The 19,004-nt window shown below is 40.8% G+C and overlaps 1 protein-coding gene across 1 annotated transcript in view; it reads left to right on the top strand.

Annotated features, from left to right (window-relative positions):
* DDX10 (DEAD-box helicase 10) overlaps positions 1–17,908 on the top strand; it is a 189,500-nt gene extending 171,592 nt beyond the window's left edge. The window contains 1 exon segment of the mRNA XM_044285187.1: positions 17,047–17,908. The gene's annotated coding sequence lies outside the window, so the exon portion shown is untranslated.
* The last annotated feature ends 1,096 nt before the right edge of the window (positions 17,909–19,004 follow it).

Below are 19,004 nucleotides of genomic sequence, written 5' to 3'. Positions count from 1 at the left end.
AAAAAGCAAAGCCTTATAGAGTCAACAAAAAATTGGACAACCCCTTCAAAGGGGATGTACAGCAGTAGAAAATACATTTCTGCTTTCTTCCAAAAACCGTACCACTCCTCTTGTTCTCCGGTGTCAGAAGGAAACCGGACAACATAGGCGATGCACCTGCAATAAAGAAGTGATTACTTACTTGGCATATCCTGAGCTGTTGTTCCAGTTCTCCCCGCTAGGATCTGTTTACCTGGCTGCAGCAGTGATGTCAATAATATGTGACTGCTGCAGCCAAACACTGGCCTGTTTGGTACACCGCTGAGGCCAGTGATTGGCTGTAGTGGTCACAACGTGCCGACGTGACATCACCACTGCCGATCTTAGCTGCGAACAGTGGAGAAACGGTGCAGAATCTGGTTAGTAACGATCACTTCTTTATCACAGCGGGATCCTCTGTGTTGTCCAGTTTCTGAAGCACCACAAGACTATGTGCTCAATCTGTGGTCTCAAACCTGTTCTCCAGCTGTTGCAAAACTATAACTTTCAGCTTTGTAGGCATGCTGGGGGTTGTAGTTTAGTGACACTGCTGGAAATCAGTTTTATGCAGTACAGTATATAACCAAAAGATTCAAGCTGACTGCCAAGGGGGTGAATTGTACGTAGATTCTGTTGCCAGGTTATAGAAGGACCAATAGGACAAGCCCTTCTTTTAAGGGGCTGTCCCATCTGGAAATTTATGGTGTGGGTCCCACCTCTGTAACTTATTCCTCTCCCTCGTGAATGGAGCCCTGCCGTGAATGGAGATGATGCTGCCCATGCATGGCTTTCTCCATTCACTGCTATGGAACTTCCAATAGTAACCGAGTGAGAACACCGTGAGGCCCCCTTCTTGAGACAGGAGCAGGTGCCAAAAGTAGGACCCGCTCCTATCGGATCTTTATGGCATATCCTATGAATGTCATAAATACCCAGAATGGTCAACTGTTTTAAGCAAAAAAAATACCCTCTTGGGTGATTATCTGTCGACCCAGGTACTGTCGAAAAACCATGGTCACTGTAGGATGCTACCGGAGGTCATTTGTACCCCCTGATGAATGGGTAACCATAAAATATAGTAAACCTTTTTTTTTTCATTAACTTTGTTCTGGTGGAAAAGGACAGACAATACACACCAGCAGCATAGAGTCTACTGTGCCAGTGTTAATGAGTATTCCAGGCTCATAGACGCAGAGCTGAGTATTCAGTGTGTTTGATGAGGGTTTGATCAATATGGTAGATAGCTGCCCACCCAGTCAATGTGCTGTATTTTATCAGGGGGAGATTGTCCATACACCAGTCTCAACCTCTCTGCGATGGAGTTAATGCGCCTAATTTATTAAGATGCAGATTCCTCTTAATAAATTAGGTGCATCTCGGGCCCTCCGTGCGGCAGAAACTTATGCCAGTTTCTAGGTAAATTACAGTAAATCTGATGTCTTCCCACTAAGCCCCAATCCTTTTCTCGTTACTTTTAAAAAGTGGCGAGAACTTAAAGTTTTCAAGTTAGACCTGTTGTCTGTGCCATACTATATCTACTGGTCTTGGCACTTGCTCAGGACAGCAGGAGATACACTGATCAAGCCCTGAGACTTGGAGATACAGTGCAGGCACAGAGGACAGGACTTGGAAAGCAGCAGGAGAACACAGAGCAAGCACTGAGACCTGTTCTCTGTGCTTGCGCTGTATTTCTTGCTCTCAGCGCTTGATCGGTGTATCTCCTTCTGCACTGAGCAAGCGCCAAGACCAGGACTTTATGCACGGCACAGATTGAAAGGTGTCGGCTCTTGGAAAGCAGCAGGAGAACACAGAACAAGCGCTAAGACTGGGAGAACGGGCACAAGAAGACTTGGCTATACCGATGTGTAGCGCTCTTAATCCAGGGAAAGTGATAGGGACTAAAGGTGAAAGGCTGTAGCAAACTGGTGCTCTAAGGGCTTTGGCCAACCCCTTGCTACTCCAGTTAGGCCATTAGCTTATAAATAAAAATTAGTTTTTCGTGGCACCGGGGCCTCTGATATTCATAATAAAGGTATGGTTTTTATCAGCATGATCAACCCTACCAAGCGGTATGTCTGGTTTAATAGGGTGGATCATGCTGACAGAAGAACTTTAAATGGGAAGTTTTATCTTCTACTTCCAGGTGACACACATCTGTCCTTGTTATGTCATCCAAAAGGATATATGGATTGCATAAAGGGAAGTGAAATCATTAAAAATACATAAATAAATAATAAATGTTATTAACACACAGTAATTACTATGAGATTGGTGGTCTCTCTCTTTGCTGTGGGCACTTACTATTGGTCAGTGTGTTTATTGCCTGATATACTTTTCACATCATTCCCATTAATGACCACGCCGTACTTACTTCATGTACTTATTTTATAGACATTACTAGTTTGTTTTTTAGTCTAATTTTTGGTGATCTATTATTATAAATAACCGGTGGTAATTTTCTGAGGCCATAGTTACTGTTAGTCATTGATGCACTTTATACAAGTTGTTTCCCTGCATGTAGATCCACCATCCTCGCATGTTTTAATGAATGTTACATATAATTTGTGTCTTGCCAGTCAGTGGTATTACTATGGGTTAAAAAAAATTAATTTAATCATGTATTTCGAGTGATTTCACTACCTTTATTCAATCCATATATGGGGACACGCTTTTTGGTGTTTCCTTGTTATGCCATAGGTCCACATCTTGTTACAGGTCAGAGATCTGGTAACTGTACATAATACACCTTAAGTTGCAGCAAACAATAGTAGTTGTGTAGGAAAGGTTTGCACATTGTGCTGTGCGCCCGCCCTGCATAGACTGTCATGCTGTCCTGGCTTCACTTTATTAAAGCTTTCTTTTTTTATAATATATAAATGATTTATTTCCAGTCACCATCGTAATAACATGATTATTTTATAACCTGTAATAAATCCTTCACAAATATGCTGAATGTGTGTATCTCTCTATGCGCTTATTATTCATAAATATTCTAATTCCCAACTACTTAAAGGGAACCTGTCACCAGTTTTATGGTTTCCTAACTAAGGGCAACATAAATAAGTGACTGATTCTCTTAGCAAAATGCTGGGTCACTTTCTCTAATTGACCCAGTCAATCTGCCAACATCTTGTATTGAAAAGCTCCAGCTGATAATGATGAGTCATGAATATTCATGAGCTCCTGACTCTCCCCGCCCACCTGCTGCTGAATGACAGTTTGTTTCCATAGGAATCAGCAGCAGGTGGGCAGGGGAGTGGCTATAGCTTTGAATTAAATATACGCTGGACTCGATGACATCATGCTGGACTCAAATCAGCTCATTAGCATGCGGCATGTGTGTATATTATGAGGTAAACATTTGTCACACCAGTAAGTGAATACATCTAAGGCACTTTTTAGTAGTTAATGATTGTGTATAATTAGTTAGATTATAATCAAATATCCACATGACAGGTTCCCTTTGAGGCCCCTCCACATTCCTGCGTCGTCAAAGACGGAAACTTCGGTAAAGTTGCACCCAGAAGATTTAATTAAATTGGTTCAAATACGAAGGCAATTTATGGATTATTACACAATATGTCCGAGATGCTCACCAGTCTATGGACTAGAGCACGACCCACCTACTACCTATTGATGATGTAATATATAATACAGAAAATGGAGAATAGCCAGCTCACAGTCAATTTGCATACACTTTACTAAATTAATATATATACGTTCTTGTAAAAATGATAAAAATCATAAAAACAATATCTCCATTGTAAAGTTATTCAAAACACATTCTCGGTCCCTTTAGATATTGCATCCGAATACTACTGTAATTGTAATTGAACTGTGATAGGGAGAGAGCTGCAGCAGGAAGGGCACAACCTCTGAAAAAGGACACGCCTCCTGAGCTGCCAGCCTGAAGAAAATCTAGCAGAGCAATGAATGTGGAGATCTCTGGACCCATGTGAGGTACAGGGCTGGTTCTGTACTATGTCATGCCTGATTTAGATTTTTAACAATTCCTGGGACAACCCCCTTAATCCCGTGTTATCTGTACAAAAGTCAAATCTTTCATTGTAATCCTACCTGTGATATTTTTAAAGTGTGTGTGTGTATATATAAAATACACACACACACACACACATACTTTATACTAGATTCCTTATTAAATGTACATAGACCTACAATGTAAAAAAATAAAAACTTAAAAGTATGTTTATAATAAAAACTTTCTTTAAGCAGTTGCTCATTTTGGGATGACACGTTCCCTTTAAAATATTATTCACAAGTTTATCGTACTCCCACTTGTGTAAAATGATGCAGCGACCGAAGAACCACAGAGAAATCTAGAAAATGATCAGAGTTCAATTTATCAACCTTAACTTTGCGAGAACCAAGACTCTTTAAAGGCATCTGTCAGCAGTTTTGTAGCTATGACACTGGCTGATCTGTTACATGTGCACTTGACAGCTGAAGGCATCTGTGTTGGTCCCATGTTCCTATGTGTCCAGCATTGCTGAGAAAGATGGTGTTTTAATATATGCAAATGAGCCTCTAGGAGCAACGTGGGCGTTACCAGTTACACCTAGAGGCTCTGCTCTCTCTGCAACTGTCGACCCCTCTGCACTTTGACTGGACCAGGTATTATGATGATTACACCGTCTGGCCCTGTCAAACAAAGTGCAGGGAACGTGGCAGTTGCAGAGAGAGCAGAGCCTCTAGGTGTAATGGTAACGCCCCCGTTGCTCCTAGAGACTCATTTGCATATATAAAAACATCATTTTTCTCACCAATGTGGCCACATATGAACATGGGACCAACACAGATGCCTTCAGCTGCCCAGTGCACATGGAGCAGGTCACAGATGCCCTTTAGATATTGTTCCCTGTAAACAGGCCCAGATGGGTTGGCTTATTAGACTGAGACATTGTGGTCTGTCTGGGGTCTACATGGCCTATTAGCACTGTGTGGACAGAGAGGGAGGTATTCTTGCTGCTTTTTCTCTCAATTGAATTCACAACCCAGCCATCTATGGTTAATTAAAAAAAAAGTACTCCACATGGGTTTTTATTATTTTTCATAATCATTGGGAGTCATGTGGGACAGTTAAGATTGTGATTAATGGCAGCGGCTGCATTGTTGACACCAAACCTCATTGTTATAAAACGTGTTTCTTGGATAGGAGTTATTAACCAATGTGGAAATCTGAAATGGACGGGGACCCCGTCTACCGCAGCGATGTCACTGGTTGTAATTGTTGGGAGTAAATATATATATATATTTCCAGCCAATACATAGTGCAGCATTTTTACTTTTGAAAATGTTCCAGTCTTTTGATGTACTTTGCGCTGCATTTATGAAATATTTAGACATTTTACGTAACCTGCCTCGTATGTCAAGGGGTGTGACTTCATGTGAAAGGGGCATGACTTCAATGCACCATCATGCGTTGAAATTACGTAGACCAGTGATGGCTAACCTCCGGCACTCCAACTGTGGGGAAACTACAACTCCCAGCATGTTCCATTCATTTCTATGGGGTTCCGAGAACAGCCAACCAAGTGTGCATCTTGGGAGTCGTAGGTTTTTCACAGCTGGAGTGCCAGGAGGTTAGCCATCACAGGGGTAGATGGTCTACAGGTATGCCAGAATTATCATCCATTGGGCACTATTATAAATCTGGTGCAGTTTGACTAAGTTTACATTGTCTTACTTTATGGGTAAATCTGCCATATTGTACTGGGATGCAAAAAAAAATAAAAAATACAGTATTGGCTGCAAATCTTTTTTTTGGCATGTTTTTTATTCATTCATTTATTTATTTTTATTACAGACCATTAAGTTCTACTAGCTTCCCATCCCACTAGGAGCTCCCTCTTGTTGGGTTGCACTGGATTAGAAAAACATGGCTGCTTTTTTCCAAATACCACACCACTGTCCACAAGTTCAGCTGCATTGACTTTAATGGAACTGGGCTGCAGTACCAGATTCGCCACATAGATGGGCGAGGTGTCATTTCTGGAAGAAAGCAACCATGTTCTTCTAATCCAGGACAACATTAATGACCCCACATTGCAGTTATCACCCTTGGGACTATCACTATGGTCCAGCTCCAAGTTGATAAGATTTAAATTTCCCAGTTTCAGTCATACATATGTGTAGGGTGATAAGAATCCAATGAACCTATTGGTAATTTAATAATAGAGCTAACATTTCGTGAGGAGCTGGGGAAGAACATACTGACTTACATTTGATTCACTGTGTTGGCTGCAGTGAAATCAGTAGGTTTCCCATCGTCAATTTTTCGGAGAGCCCTTCTTTCACAACCTAAGAAAGAAACCGAAATTTTTGAACTTCCATACTTGGATGTACCCTGACTATGGAGGTCTCTTTGCTTGCTACAAGGTGAAATGCAATTTGTTATGCTTTTTGTTCAACTTTTTGATGGTGTTTTCTTGCCCTCATCGTTGAATCTCATCAATGTAAGACATCAGCAGCCATAGGGGTTTGGATCTGTCATGATGAGTACCAGTACAGTCTGGCTGTAGGTCATTTGATAGTTACTCTTCATGAAATTTTATTACCTGTTGAAGATTTTTTATTAAATTTTTTGCCCAGATTTTTTCATTCAGTTATGAAATTTTTGGGCGTTTTTTTTTGTGACCAGACAATAGTCAGAGACTTTCAGCGCACAATATATTTTCATTAGTGTTTTGACAGTAACTTAGGAAGAAGCTGCACTGAGCCTTATGAAAGACACTGCAGTAATTAATCTTCATTAGGGTCCTTGCCTTGGCCTTGTAAATTAAAATGTATTATCTGAAAATAAGATTGTGGCACAGTATCTTTGATTATCCAAATGCAATATTTTGGAGTTGACTTTCTTTTAGACTCCAAAATCTGTCTGGCAGATGTTTTTGTACAAGCTGGCTTATTATTCATTTCAAATAGCCTGATATATAGAAGATGCAGCCACTTACCCTGATAATGACTGGCCCTTCTGTGAGGGGTAAGATAAAACTCAAAGGAGAACTACTGGAAAATCCACAGTGAAGCCCGAATTTATATGAAAAAAAAATAAAATATATATATATATATATATATATATATATATATATTATAAACATAATATATAGAGGTGAAAGTTCAACTGCTCTTTCACCCCTGTGGGTAATAGTCTTCAGAAAATCAGTTCCCTTCTGTCCTCTCCCTGCCCCTTCTCCATGATGATGTCACTACCTATATACAGTACCTGCCACTTTGATACAGACCAGTTCACCATTGTGCTGTGCACTGCTGTGCTGTGCACTGCTGAGTCAAGGCACCGGCGCGTTATCCCTATGTATGATGTCTCCTAAATGTTCACGTGTAGTGTTGACCATGTGCTCGAATCCTCACACGTGGTCTTATGAATCACACCCTTTGACCTACAGTTTACATTGCAGTTCCACTTTTTTCCGTCCAATGTGACCATCTGTTTTTCAGATTCTATACTTGGCATTTTTTAATAGTTGTTGGCAATCGTTATCTTGGTCTGTCTACAGAACAATAGAGCTGCCCATTCTAATCCTCTACCTATTATTATAACAACATTACCTTGTGGATAAACCCCTCCCTATGTAGCAGAGTAGCGCGCACAATGCATGCACGTGTGGGGACTGTTTCTGGAAGAAAGCAGACATGTTTTTTCTAAAGTTGCCCGTACATGTTCAGGTTTTCTTCTGGTTTTCTGATTTAAAAAAAGAGAAGCAGAATCTTTCCAATAAAAAACACTTCTGGTTGTTGGTTCGAAACTGTGAAAAAACCCTGATCACAACCTGAAGTGTATGGGTACCCTAAGGCCGGGTTCACATCTGCATTGTCGACTCTGGCACTCTGAGCCGCTCACTATATGGCTCTTCCACACGACTGCGTGTATTTTGCGGTCCGCAAAAAACAGGATCCACAAAAAACACAGATGACGTCCATGTGCATTCCGTATTTTGCGGAACAGCTGGCCCCTAATAGAACAGTACTATCCTTGTCTGTAACGGACATACGGAAACGGAATGCACACTGACTGAGTAACTTCAGTTTTTTTGCAATTGCAGACATGTTAAAAAGGAATGGTTCTGCATACGGGCTGCAAAAAAAAACCAGAACAGACACTGAAAGAAAATGCGTTCGTGTGCATGAGCCCTATCCGGCATATATGCCAGCTTTCGGCCGGACAAAAAAATACTAAATACAGCATTTTTTGTCGGGCTGAAGGCTGGCATATATGCCAGAATGCGGCCAGATCCCATTATAGTGAATAGGTTCACAGAGCAGATGTGAATGCAGCCTTGGGCTAGTATCACACCTGTGTGTATCCTCTCCGCAGGCTGTTCCGACATAGAATGCCGGGAATCGGCCGGACAAAAACCCTTGTGTGCAGCAGTTTTTGTCCGACTGATTCCCAGCTTATTTACTCGTTAGTGGCCAGATCTCTGCTGGACCCCATTATAATTAATGGGTTCCGGCGGGCAGGCGGCAGTTTCCAGAGCAGCCTGCCGGAGAAGACAGATGCAGATGTGAAACTAGGAAGTAACCATAAACAACAGTTGTAACTTTCTAATAACCACATACATTTTTTGACCTTTCTTTAGATGCATATTAGCCCCTTAAAGGTGTTGTCCAGCCACAGTAAGTTTTTTGAAGCACCTCTTAGGCCCCTTTCACACGGGCGAGATTTCCTTGCGGGTGCAATGCGTGAGGTGAATGCATTGCACCCGCACTGAATCCGGACCCATTCATTTCTATGGGGCTGTGCAGATGAGCGGTGATTAGGGCTGGAGGGGTTAAAAAAATAATAATTTAACTCCCCTCTAATCCACTTTTTCGCGCAGCCCGGCGTCTCTTCTTTCTTCTTCTTTGCTGTGCACAGGAAAAGGACCTGTGGTGACGTCCCTACGCTCATCACATGGTCCGTCACATGATACATTACCATGGTAAAAGATCATGTGATGGACCATGTGATGATCGCAGTGACGTCATCAAAAGATCCTATTCCTCAAAGAAGAAGACAGAAGAGATGCCGGCTGCGCGAACAAGTGGATTAAGGTGAGTTAAATTATTATTATTATTTTTTTAACCCCTCCAGCGCTATTGTACTATGCATTCTGTATTTAGAATGCTATTATTTTCCCTTATAACCATGTTATAAGGGAAAATAATACAGTCTACACAACACCTAACCCAAACCCGAACTTCTGTGAAGAAGTTTGGGTTTGGGTACCAAACATGCCGATTTTTCTCACGCGCATGCAAAACGCATTACAATGTTTTGCACTCGCGCAGAAAAAATCACGCATTTTCCCGCGACGCACCCGCAACTTATCCGGGCCAAAAACATGACACCCGTGTGAAAGAGGCCTTAGACTGGTAAAATTAAAATGAGAGAAGCATTACTCACCTTACCCAATCCCTGGTGTCTGTGTCCTGGGATTCATTGACATGAACATGTAGCCACTGCAGCCAATCGCAGCAGTGACCTCAGTGGTACACCTCTGTAGCTGATTATTACATGTCTGTGCGAGGACTTTATTGCCTGTGGCCAGTATACCCAGACCAGCGGGATCAGGAAGCACTAGAACCAGAGCACAACAGGCGTCAATAAAGTATTATTATTTTTATTATTTTATGTTGCTGTATGCTGAGTATTTATTTATTTTTTATTTTTTTTCGGTGGCTGGACAACCCCTTTAATGCTGTAACGAAGACCTGTAAAATTTTTGTCGCTGCATTTGAGCCTGATCTGCTGTACATGAGGCTGCACTACAGTATATTTGGGATGAAAGATTTCATGCCTGACTTTCTTTATAGCCTGGGAGCTTCAAAGTTTATAACAGTGGAAAAGTCTGCAGCTCAGGACAAAACAAATAAAAACAAAAAGCAAAAAAAACAAAACAACCCAAAACACAATTGGTTTAGAAAAGGAACCGGAGGCGAGTGATGATAATAAAGAAAGACTGGAACAGAGAGAGCTTCTGTACAGTGTTAGGAAAAAACTGTGTATTACAGCGGAAGTATTAAAGAGATGATTTTTATATATATTATTGCTCTCCTGTTTGTATTAGGCGACCTTTCCACTAGAAATAATGCAATGCAACATCAGCAACTGTGTCATATTAAAGCTTTGAGAACCCACAACAATTACAAGAGTATATTCCAGATCTGATAACACATACATTCCTCAATAGAAATTCCTTAAAGGGATTTTCTAGGGAACAGATCACCGTTTGATGGGTCTGATTCCCGATCGTCATCAAAAGGGCATGAGTAGGGCTGAGCTTCAGTGTCATGCACAGCCACATGGGTGAAGTTGATGCTGTGCCACAGGACAAAAACAAAAAGACCCGCTTCAGCCACTGACTGTCCAAGCGCCATTCCCAGCCTTTCCTGCTGTGTCTAGACAGGATCAGGAAGTGGGGCACAGCAAGGACCCAGGTGCCATCAGAACAGTAGCGGTAGGGATCGGGGAGGTAGTGTAAGCTGGTTTATTTTTTTATTGCCACAGTAAGACTTTATTTGCACCAGAATGACCCTTTAAAGTGGTTCTCTGAGAATTAGGAAAATGAAAATACTAGAATGTTACTTCATTATAAATATATTCCCAAATACCTTACATTGGTTATAATGGCTTGTTTTGTCTGGGTAGCAATCATTAGGGGAAATAAAATGGCCGCTGTCCTATTAGTGCACACAAAACCTGTCCTAATCACACAGGAGGACAACACTAAGCTAAAGAGCTGCCTCGTCCTCCTCTCTGCTCTGCTTGTCAGGGATTATGATCCTGAATACAAATGATAAGATCTTTAGCTGAATCTCTGTTGGAATTGAGTTCATGAGCAGATGTGGCTAATGAGCAGCAGCACTTGTATCCAGTCTCCATTACCACAGTCTGTCCTGTCCGTCCTCTCTGTACTTCATGTCTCCTCATGAACTCCATTCCCACAAAGATTCAGCTAAATATCATATTAAACTGTATTCAGGATCATAGTCCCTGGCAAGCAGAGCTGAGAGGAGGATGAGGCGGCTCTTTTCCTCCGTGTTGTGAAGTAACTTGTCCTCGTGTGTGATTAGGACAGATTTTGTGTGCACTAATAGGACAGCGGCCATTTTGTTTCTCCTAATGATTGCTCCCCAGACAAAACGAGCCATTATAACTAATTAAAGGTATTTGGCAATATATTTATAATAAAGTAATATTTATGTATTTTTAATTCCAGGAGAACCCCTTTTTAAAGTGTGCTTTATAGCACCTGCAATATAATGGGAGGTTTTCAGGAGGACTTGGCGTCCTGTCCTCAGAGATTGCGCATTGGCAAGAAAGTACTACAGAGCCTTATCTGTGTGCGTTACTTCCCTGCCTTCCTAAGTCTCGAACAGTTAAATAGAGCTGTCATTGTATCCCATACCTTCTGATGAAATGACTCTGCTTTCACTGTCCTAGCCTACGTAACAAATCTGGAAAGCGAACTGCAGAAAACTGTAAATCTCAGCCTTTGGACTCGTTCACACAAACGTGTGCTGCCCGTTGCCATATTGTGGACCGCATTTACGGATTCGCAATACACGGCCACCGTTCCGTGTGCATTCCGCATAACTGATGTGGACCCATTCACTTCAATGGGCCCGCTAATCCGGAGATGCGGAACGGAACACTACAGAAGCACTACAGACTGCTTTCTGGGGATCCAGTTCCGTGCCTCTGCACCTCAAAAAGATAGAACATGCTCTATCTTTTTGTGGAACGGAGGGATTGCAGACCCATTCAAGTGAATGGGTCCACTGATCCCTATGCGGCTGGGCCACGATCGGTGCCCATGCAGTGCGGACACCAATTTCCTGTCCAGAGCACAGGACTTCACACAGTCGTGTGAACGAGCCCTTTGTTAAAACTGGAATACATCAGGAATTTATTTTTATATGGCCAGTCTTTTACAGAAAAACACCCTAAATGTTGAAAAATAGTGCTTATGATAAAAAAAAATGGATATCCTTTTTAGATGATACATTGCCTTTGCAATTAATACAAGCTGTATCCATTAGCATCTTCACCATATAGTTCTAGTTTGACAGGTTTAGACCATTATGACCGTTTTTGAACATTTCTCACATGACTTTATAGCAGACTTTTTTTTTATGGCATTGCTTTCTGATCATTTTAGGTCCTACCCACCCTTAGTGGCATCGTTACCCAGTCTAGTTAACACCTCTGTGTTTCAATGGTTGCAATTTATTAAAGTAAAATAACAGCTTGGGGTGAGGAGACATCTGGAGCAACAAAATAAAACAAGATTTTAACACTTCTTAATTAAAACCCAGCATGCCGAAGTTGAAGGCTGGAGCTTGTAAAAATAGAACTTTCTTCTAATATAATACAATTTAGATATAAAATGATGAGTTCTGGAAACAGTTTGCAAAATTAAAAATGATCAACATAATAGATTTCCCGTTTATGTTGCTCATCTGCTCACTTCTCAGTTACAAAGGGAAGAAAGTCATTGGTGGACATTTATCAAGACTGGCGTTTTCCCATACGCCAGTCTTGATCCACTGTGCGCTGGAGTGAGGTGCGCCTAATTTATTAAGAGGCAGATGCCTCTTAATAAATTAGACACATCTCTTGCCCTCCGTGCGCCAGAAACAAGTCTATGCCAACTAGGAGCCGTGTAGACGAGCTATAACTTACACCAGCTTCTGGAGCAAATTGTAGTAAATCTGGTGGGCTGTGGCAGGCTCTGCCCCTCCCGCTAAGCCCCACTCTTTATGGCAAAAGTTTAGAAAGTGTCGAGAAGCTCAAAATGTCATAAATGTCGTGCACCATAATTTGCAATTTTTGTCACGCCACATTGGTGGTGTAAAGTCATTGATAAATGCCCCTCATTGTGGCCACAGTCCTGAAGTCATGTTGATGTTCTACACTGATGGGTTATAGTATAGCTATAATGTCTCCGGATTTGGTCTTTCATTTTGAACCCTAATTAAATGAGACCACATTCTTGTATGTAGGTTCTTTAAGGCGTTTGACAATTATTATTATTTTTTTTAAGTGTATGGCCTAAAATACCAAAACAATCGCGTACCGTTTTGATTCTCCACCATATCACTATCTCCTCCAGCTTTCCTTGGTAACAATTCTGCATAATGATGTGTTGTCTGCTTTAAAGAGGACCTTTCACCAGTCCTGATATGTCTGTTTTAATAGCTCCATTCATTCCCCACGTACTAACAATTCTGGAGCATCTATTCTTAAGGCTCTATGTTGTGCCGTTTCTTTATTATTTGCACTAGTTTATGGATGAATTGCTAGTAGCCTTCAGTAATGGTACAGAGGGGAGGTAACCAGTTGGGGGGTGTACCTGCACAGTCTGAGAATGGCAGCACTGATTGGATAGAGTCAGACTGTGCAGGTACACCCCCCAACTGGTTACCTCCCCTCTGTACCCTTACTGAAGGCTAATAGCAATTCATCCATAACTTATAGTGCAAATAATAAAGGAATGGCACAACATAGAGCCATAAGAATAGATGCTCCAGAATTGTCATTATATGGGGGATGCATGAAGCTATTAAACAGGCCTGTCAGGAGCGGTGAAAGGTCCTCTTTAAACAACATGTCACGCAGCGCAGTGGCCAATGTTCTCCTGCCACGGTAGTTTCAAAATGCACAAAGTGTCCCTGCGGCGGACAGAAGTGTGTGACCACAGTCAATGACATCATGCTGGTCATGTGTGACCAGTGACATGACATCATGCTGGTCGCTGACCGAGATTCTGTAAGGTGAGTATAGTGCAAAGTTTTAATGTTTTTGTATTGTAGGCCATTAGAAAGCATTCTAGAAATCTCAGAAAAACCCCATATAAAATTGATCGGTCAAATATTAATTAGGTTGACCCTGGGTAAGGGCAGCATAGCTCTACCATAAAGTGTCCTTTGTAATATTTGACCACTCGTATTGGCGTTTTTGGCTAATAGGAGAACGGACCTGTCCACGTAATATGCGGCTCTTACATAGCAGATTTGAGATAAATTTACTCTGTGGGCACAAAGGTTAATACGTTACAACCCTATAAGTCCCACAGAATGGCTCCTATATTGTTAGTCACTTCCATACATTGGACAGAATGAGAATGCGGACCACCTACCCAGTCTTCGGATTTGTCATGTGAACCTTCTGTCGATGATGTAGTATGCTTATCTGCAATGCCCGATACTGTCCCTGGACAAGATTTCTACTACTTTGGTAAAAACAAACCAGACATTATTACTAGAAGCCTTCAATGTTCAGAATTAGAAAAACGTGGCCACATTCTTCCAGAAGCTGTGCCAGACGTGGGTTGCATCTGGTTTTGTGGTTTTGTCGGATTTGACGCACGATGATGTTTGAATGCAGTAAAAACGTATTGAAACATATTGCTCGATGTACGCATAGACTATAATTGAGAAAATATATTTCAAAAGTGCATACTGTCACTGTTTTTATTTGTTGAGTAGTATACCACGCTATTCTGTACTGCAAAAAAAAAGAAAATAGAGACATAAACTTTGAAAGATGGATGGAAATGTAACACATTATGTTTCCATCCTTTAAACATATCGGTGTTTTCTCAGATCATGCCTTCAAATCTCTATTTAAAACAAGGTTTCACCAAAAACCGGATTCTTAAAAAAAATTTTAAAATAAATCTAACATATTGAAATGGAGGCACTTCGTTAAACATATATGTTAAAAAAGATTAAAAAAAATAACCATAAAATTGCACACATTTGTATTGTATACGTTTTTGTTCGTATAGTTTACGTGTTTGTTAAATTTGCTTTAATAACATGATGTGAACATCCCGTAAGGCTGACACACAACTTCCTTCCCTCCCACCTTACCTCCCACCTTCTCTTCCTCTTTCCCTCCCACCTTCTCTTCCTCCCTCCCTCTGTCCTTCCCTTTTTCCTTCCTTCCCTCCTTTCCTCCCTCCCTTCTTTTCCATATTCTCAGCCCAGACCTGGTACATGGCTTGTCCTTCGCACTGAGATGGTACAATGACTACATAACCACCATGTCAGTAATCCAGCAGAGCGTCTCAGCTGTCATTGCCGTTCATTACTGTGATACGTATATGTTACGCTGAGCTCATTACAGGAAGATCTGAAACCTGGAGCTGTACAGGTGGACAAAGCTGAACAGATCACTCAAAGTAATTGTCTGCCTACATATTAGCACAGATTGCTTCATGATGTGCATTCTGGGAATTGAGCCTCTTGCGATTCCTTGACTTTATATATGACTCTGAATGTAGCCACTTAATCGAAAATGGATCATTAGAGGACATCTCCGGCTAATTGACATTTGCAAAGTGTAGCAAGCTGTTTATAAGTTACAAATCGGTTTAGCAGGAGACAAAAACGGTAGACTCCTAAATCTAGATTTCTTTTTCTGCCGTTACTGCATATTTCTTTTTTTTTTTTTTTTCGAGTTGTCAGGGATATGAATGGACTTAATTGTATAGTTGGTTGTTATTCCGGCGTTCATAATTGGAAGACTTTGCCGGTGTTTTTAAATTGATGATGTTTATATTGTACCCGGTGAACCGTGTGATATAATAAGCCCTGGCGGTGCGTGCTCGTAGACGCACCATTTATATTTTATGCGTCGCCAACTCTGAAGGCCGAAAGTTCATATATACTAAGATACATAATTATCCCAAAGTTTTCTCAATTCTTCTGAATCTTTTTAGCTCTATATGAATGTCATATGTAAAAATATATAAAAGCATCCAAAGGGTTCAGTGGTTGGAAGCATTCGACAAAATGTATCCCCTTTATTGTCATCAGTCATTTCATTCCCTATTCCAAATCTAACTTTGCCAACACTTAGGTTCTCGCCCTGTGGTATGGCTACCCCAGGGGATGCGCATACGTTTTTTTTTGTTTTTTTTTTTATGGGTTGTACTGTGTATGATCACAGCCCTTGTGGTACTTTGGTGTAATTTGAGTGGAGGGTACTTTGCTTAGAAACATTGAGAAACACTAACCCATCCCAGTGTTATAGAAAACAAATTAATCTTTGTGTATTGGTGTTCTATTAAAAATAAATTTGGCCCCGATGCCCAATCACAAGGGTTCTGCTGGAGTAGAGACCACTTTTTTTTTTTTTTTTTCACCTGCTCAGTATCAGACCTTGAAGTCAGTATTCGGTGAGCAGTACATAGTACACGGACATTTTTTAGACCCCAGGGCCCTGATTTATCACACCCTCCCTGCAGAATTCTGGCTTCAAAAAGTGGAACTTTTGCGACCTTTTGGGCTCACTAACACATACATTTTGTCACTTTTTGTTATTTTTACACCACTCACTCCAGTTTGGAAATATGAGTGAGTATGGTTAGCTATGTTAATGGGTTTCACTTCAAATTTATCACTGAGAATTTTTTTAAAAGATACAAAATAAGTTTAAAGATGAGACAAATATATCAAACAACCTGCAACATTTGATAAATGCAGCATGAAGTACGCCCACGTAGACTCGCGCAAAACTGACTTCATAAATTCCCCTCATGGGTTTACATCAAGACTTTTTATGTGGACAGCTTTGATGTTGACTAAAAGTGTGACCTGTTCCTAGGAACTGTGCGATATTCTTGAGGCTTGGAGTTAATATAGTTCATATGGATATACAATGTACGGGTTTGTGCTTGGCACCGTTTAAGAATGATATTGACCCTAGCTTGGGTGCAGGTCAAGTCAACACCCTTTCCATTGTAAGTAGGATACATACACGGTATTGTGCCGGTGGTAGTTGTTCATTATATGTAGGTTCATGTCATATAAGTCAGGACCACGAGTGGGATCAGAAAATATGATGTCTAAATCCCATGTGAATATGTACTTATTCAGTTGAAAGCTTTTTTTCAAAAAGTCCTTTGGCCAGGGTGAACTCAAAATGAAAATGGTCACATCTTTTGATCCACTTGTTTAATGGAAACATAAAATATACTTCTCCTTCTTTTTCCAAAGTGACCACGAGGAGATTTCACCACGGAAGAGAACTTTCACCGGTAAATCCAAGGGCCCAGAAGAAAAACCAGTGTCTGCCAAAAAGAGGAAGACTACTCCAAGCTCAGAGGAGCCATTCGAGCCACTAAACACAGGACTTTCGCTTACAGAGGATGAGGAACTAGTGTTGCATCTTCTAAGCAATAAGAGCTAGTTACTCGTGCACCCGTTTTTTTTTCCAAAACCAATTTTCTTTCAAGCAATATATTTCTGAATGAAAGCCAATAGTGGTATATACAGTATACTGAGTACTTTATGCCATATGTCGGGTAAATGTTTTCCTTCCTTTGAATTTTGGAGAATATGTTCATAAAAAGGTATTGGAAACCCTTTTAGTACCATTGTAACTTACAGTCGGGTCCATTTCTTTCACGTCCAGCATCACAATACAATTCCAATGCTAGCAGGTAAGTGTAAACTTCTTAGGAGCAGACGATTTGATATATGATTGTGATTGCCGATGTATAAGAAATGATCCCAAATTCAGACCTTTTTCCAGACACTGGTTAATAACCCTTTATATCCGCTATAGATACATGAAGGATATCATTTTTTTCCCAAGATGTACAGCCCATGTCTTTTGGTCATTTATCGTTTTGATGTTTAAACCTGTCATAGTTTGTGGACCGCAATATAAATATATCTGAACATCAGTTCTGCAGCTTTTTGTAATGGTAAGATGTGCCGTTTTAGATGTGGCTGGTGCCTTTGGTTTTGACCTCTACAAAATGACTGTTTAGTATCAAGAATCTTTTTTTTTTTTTTTTTACAACTTCTATTCTGTTCTTCTATCTGAAAATTTGTATTTCACAGAATAAAGAGTTGTGATTCTTAAAGGTTCTCCAGTGTTTAGGTCGGATGTGATGCCAATATCTGCACACAGTATCCCCACAGTGCTTTTCTTGGTGCACCATGTTCCACTCCCCTTCCCGCACAGTGTCCTCCCTCATACATTGCCACTCATCTAGAATTCGCCAGTTATAATGCAGCTGAGAGTCCCATGTCCTGCTTTCCTCCAGCAGAACTCCAGTATCTGTCATCATTAGAGTTGAGCAAAGCGAGCTTCAGATGCTTAATCTTCAGAATAATACTGTACGGAGATTCATCTCCGTAAAGCATTAGAATGTATGGGCTCTGATGAGCCAAAGTAAGTTATTCACAAAGTCGCGCGAGACGTCATTGAATAACTTTGGTAATTGATTATTACAGTGAAAAAACACTTCAAAACTTGGAACCGAACTTTGCTTTGGTTCCGAGTGGTACCTTGGAACTGATGCTGAGTTTGGTCCCAAGGTTATTCACTGTAATAATCAATTACCGAAGTTATACGTGAATAACGGACTTCGCCTCATCGGAGGCAGTGCAATTCTAATGCTGTATGGAGAAGGATCTCCGTACAGCATTATAATGAATTTTTTAGCAAATCGACTTTGGATGTAAGATCAGAAGTCGCTTCGCTCATCTCTAGTCATCATCCTCGGAGCCACTGGCTACTGAACTAAAAAAAAATTGTTGCCAAATTTAAATACATATAATTATACTGTATGTTACATGTAGCCTGCAATACACCGTATATTACATGGAGCCTGCAATATACTGTATATTATAGATATGGAGCCTGCAATACACTGTATATTATAGATATATAGCCTCTAATACACTATATATATAGCCTGTAACACACTGTATAATATACACTCACCTAAAGAATTATTAGGAACACCTGTTCTATTTCTCATTAATGTGATTATCTAGTCCAGTGTTTCTCAACCAGTGTGCCTTCAGCTGTTACAAAACTACAACTCCCAGCATGCCCGCACAGCCAAATGCTGTCTGGGCATGCTGGGAGTTGTAGTTTTGCAACAGCTGGAGGCACACTGGTTGGGAAACACTGATCTAGTCAACCAATCACATGGCAG

The sequence above is a fragment of the Bufo gargarizans genome, chromosome 3 (genome assembly GCF_014858855.1).
Source record: "Bufo gargarizans isolate SCDJY-AF-19 chromosome 3, ASM1485885v1, whole genome shotgun sequence".
NCBI classification, from domain to species: domain Eukaryota; kingdom Metazoa; phylum Chordata; class Amphibia; order Anura; family Bufonidae; genus Bufo; species Bufo gargarizans.
Note: the sequence above shows the minus strand (reverse complement) of the source record. Positions and strands in the feature narration are given on the sequence as shown.